Raw genomic sequence first — 4239 nt, 5'->3', positions numbered from 1 at the left:
TTAACACAGGAACAGAATTATTCTTCACTGTGGTTGCAAGCTCTGGCATGTCTGTGTCTCCCCCCAACCTGGGCTACCACTCAATACTACTTCCTGCTTCTGAGCACAGGCAACATGACAGAGTTCGACCTCAGCACTCAGCACTGCTATAATATCTCCAGGCCAAACACTTGAGCCCCTCACTGGTCTGTGAGCTGAATTTCAGAAGTAGTTGCATTTTCAGCTGATTCCAAGGTTCCCAGAGACCTGATTCTCTGGAGATGGGGCTGGGTCTGTGTGGTATGGCCCAGATCTATACTCCAGTATCACCCTGGTATAAAAGGCTTTTACTGCTGATCTTCTAAGCCATCTTTCACTGGAAAATGATCTCACCCTGTCCTTTTATGGGTTCTGCTGCTCCAAGAACTATCTTATGGCATTATTTGAAGGAATTTGGAGGGATTTACGGGAGAGCTTTGAGGAGTTACTGTCTGTCTTCCACCATTTTGACTCTACCCAGTATTGATTGCTTTCTTAATTGATTGACAGTGATGCCCCTCTGCTGAGATGACTTTGGGTTACTATATAAATTTGGATTTAGGAATTTATGAAATGCATGCACCAGGCACTGTTCAAAATTCTTTACATTTTATTCACATAACAACTGTGGGAGATAGGTGAAAAAAACTGAGGCAGCTAGAGGTGGAGGAACCAACCTAAGATCACACAGCTAGTAAGTATATGAAGCCAAATTTGAATTTAGGTGTTACTGATTCCATCCACTGTGCTACATTATTGCCTATATATTTTCTATGCATTTATGTGGGAAGAGGTTGTGTTGTATTTATTTGATTTCTTCATCCAGAAGAATCTAAATTCCTTGAGTACAGGGATTTTTTCTTGTTTGCTCATTGATCAGTTCATTGACTTGTATATAGCTTCTTTTTTTTTTTTTTTCACGAATTTGCGTGTCATCCTTGCGCAGGGGCCATGCTAATCTTCTCTGTATCGTTCCAATTTTTAGTATATGTGCTGCCGAAGCGAGCACTTGTATATAGCTTCTAATGTTGATGATTGCTTAAATGGTTGATTGGGCTAAGTCCTCTCAAAGTTACCTTCCAAGTTACATATGTAAATAAAAGTAAGATCATACCTGCTCTCATATCATTTCTATTCTATGACTATGTTGAAGATAAGACAAAGGAGAGAAAGTCACTACACAAGCTGCTATCTTTGTAATACTTTTTTTTGGTCAATGTAGACACTTTCAAACTTGGCCAAACCTATAAGAACCTGATATCTGTAGACAAAGCTTGAGAGTAGCTAGAATAACCCTGTCAGTATAATGATGTACCAGCATGAGGTTCCAGTGGAGGGTTAGGGTTAGGGTTAGGGTTAGGGATCAAAGAAATGTAATTTGTTATTGTCATTAATACTAAGAAGAATAATTATGTGAAGTTATTCTAATAATAATCATTAACCATAGAAACACACACAATAACAACACCAACAACTGTGATTTCATTAGAGTAAGGATTGCTTGGTGAGGGACTTTTTTCTATTAATGAGAATAAGCATCTTCTTTGCATTTCATGTTATACAATAGTTTAGTGACTTTGAAATTAAGTGACTTGCCCAGGATCACATAGTGAGAGACAGAGGAAGGCCTTACATACATACACGTACATACACGTGCATACACACACATATGTATGTGTTCATACGCACACATATTTACATTCATACCTATTTATAACAACTAGTAATTCCTTACTACTTGAGTATTTAAAGTGTCCAGGATTTTCTTTGTGTGGCCACACCCACCCTAATGTTCATAGCAATATCTAAAAATGTAATAGATGATCCAAGACTCAATCACTGAGAGACTACCTACCGTTCTGGTGATGAGATTCTTCAAACTAGCTGGGCTGATGCTCAGACCACTGTCATACTTACCCAAATGGTCATTGGATTCCAATTCAAAACCTTTTCATGTTCTAAAGTCCCACCAGACTTTAAACTCTAAGGGCTATTGGTATCATCCTCATGATGTTCCAAGGAAGATAAGGAGGGAAACATGTGGGAGGACCTAGTTTAGAGTGTCACCATATCAGAAGGGGAATGTGGCCTTTCCAACCTGTGTCCCTGTAGGAAATCTGCACATGGATGTGATCATCAATCCTTTCGAAGATCAGAATATCATGAGGTTAACAGGAATAGATTGGCATTTTCATCTTGGTATTGAAAGAATCTTCTTTTGGAGCAGATAATTAACATGAGGTCCATAAATTTTCTATATTTAGATAGCTAGATAATAGATACCTGTATTTCAATATAATTTGATTCTTTTTAATCCTTCGTATCTGATTCTATGAATATAAAAAACATGAGTCTGAGAATAGGTCCACAGGTTTCAATAGACACCCAAAATGGTCTTGTAAACACACACACACACACACACACACACACAGATACACACAAACACAAGAATTCTGATATTGAAGGTGAGAAAGATGTCCTTGTGTCCCTTTAATAAAAGGGGAAAAATTCAGAGAAAATAGGATTTTACTGTCTTTGTTTACTTTAATCAATGCACACTTTAGTCAATGGCAAAATAAATTGTTAAATCCCAGATTCCCTCCTTATTTGTCCTTTATTCTACATGTTCCCTAGGGCTTGCTATTTAAATGCACTTCCCCACCACCACCACCACCACCCCAGGGAAAATATTTTTGACCAAGACAGTGAGCTAGGAAAGGAGATGTTAGATGAGCAGGGGAAGAAGCTGACTGCATGCTGCAAACTATACAATTAAATGCATTCTTTTTTTGTTGTTTTATTTCTTCTTCCCTCTTGTTCACTTTAAGACATAAAGCAAAAATACATTTGAAAATTTGCGTGATGTAAATTACCCTTTCTCTGAACTGTGAAGTCCATTGAACTCATTGAAAAGTCTATTAATAGGAAGACATCAAACATGGAAAAGAAAAAAAAAACACTGGCCTAGAGAACCATGGACTATTGTCTATGAGAATACAGAATACATTGATTTTCAAAGCCCACTTATAAGTATTTGTTAAAGCTCATCATGATAACCTGACAAGTTCACTGCTGTAAATCTTTGGCAAAATGTCCTTACCCCTGCAAAAGTAATGAATGAATCAAGGCAAAACACTTCTGTCTGAGAGAATCCCATTGTGAAATAATTATCATTACCACTATTATAATAGTTCTCATTTATGTATCAGTGATTAAAAAACACTTGTGCATAAATGCAGTTTGATCTTTTCAACATCACTAAGAGGTAGCTGGCTAAGTGGCATGGTGTTTAAAGTGCCAGCCCTGGAGTTAGGAAGATTCCCAGTTCAAATCTGGCCTCAGAAAAACTTACTAGCTTTGAGACCCTGGACAAATCATTTAACCCTGTTTGCCTCTGTTTCTTCATCTGTAAAATGATCTGGAGGAAACCATAGCAAATCACTCCATAATCTTTGCTAGGAAAACACCAAATTGGGATACAAAGAGTAACACGTGTCTGAAAATAACAAAACAACAACATACAGAGTAGATGGAAGGTAATCTGAGAGAAGACATTAAGAGCTGGGGAGAAAGGGATGAAGAAAGCCTCTTGCAAAAAAAAATAGATTTTGAGCTCAGTCTTGAAAGAAAGCAGAAAAATTGAGAGGTGGAGGTGAGGAGGCAAAGCATTCTCGGCATGGGAGGTGTCAGTATGATGGCGGGGAAGTGGCTAATAGAATGCAATGTGTGAGGAACCCTGAGTAGGCCAACAGAGATGGGCCATAGAATGTAAGGAAAGGTGTAATGTAAAACAAGACTAGAAAGTTAAGAAGGGGCCAGGATGGATAGCACTTTGAATGCCTAACAGATGAATCTTTGATCTTGGAGGTTCTAGGGGGCTAATGGAGGCCACTGAGCAAGCCGATGCTGTATATTTACATTTCATACAAATCACTGTGATGTATGAAAGAAGAAATGATTGGATTGGTGCTGAGAAAGGAGATCATCTAGAAAGCTCTTTTCTGTACGGGTGCATTAACCTTCTGACTTGAGTCCTGTGGAGGAATATTACAAGCAAGAAGCTATCAAATATTTCAAACAGAAATCACCAGCATTTTACTACTGAATGGTTATGTTTTCTTCTTTTTTCTCTTCTCTTGTGATTTCCATTTTTGGATGTAGGAAGTATTACAAGGAATTGCCTTACTGTTAAGCAGAAGACACATTTGCATTGTCTCCAGA

The 4239-nt window shown here is 38.0% G+C and overlaps 1 non-coding gene across 1 annotated transcript; it reads right to left on the bottom strand.

The window, feature by feature from the left end:
* Positions 1-919: 919 nt before the first annotated feature.
* On the bottom strand, positions 920-1027 carry LOC122726926. Its single transcript, XR_006352917.1, has one exon. It is a non-coding gene; the product is annotated as a U6 spliceosomal RNA (small nuclear RNA).
* Positions 1028-4239: the final 3212 nt, after the last annotated feature.

This window comes from Dromiciops gliroides, chromosome 4 (assembly GCF_019393635.1).
Source record: "Dromiciops gliroides isolate mDroGli1 chromosome 4, mDroGli1.pri, whole genome shotgun sequence".
NCBI classification, from domain to species: domain Eukaryota; kingdom Metazoa; phylum Chordata; class Mammalia; order Microbiotheria; family Microbiotheriidae; genus Dromiciops; species Dromiciops gliroides.
Note: the sequence above shows the minus strand (reverse complement) of the source record. Positions and strands in the feature narration are given on the sequence as shown.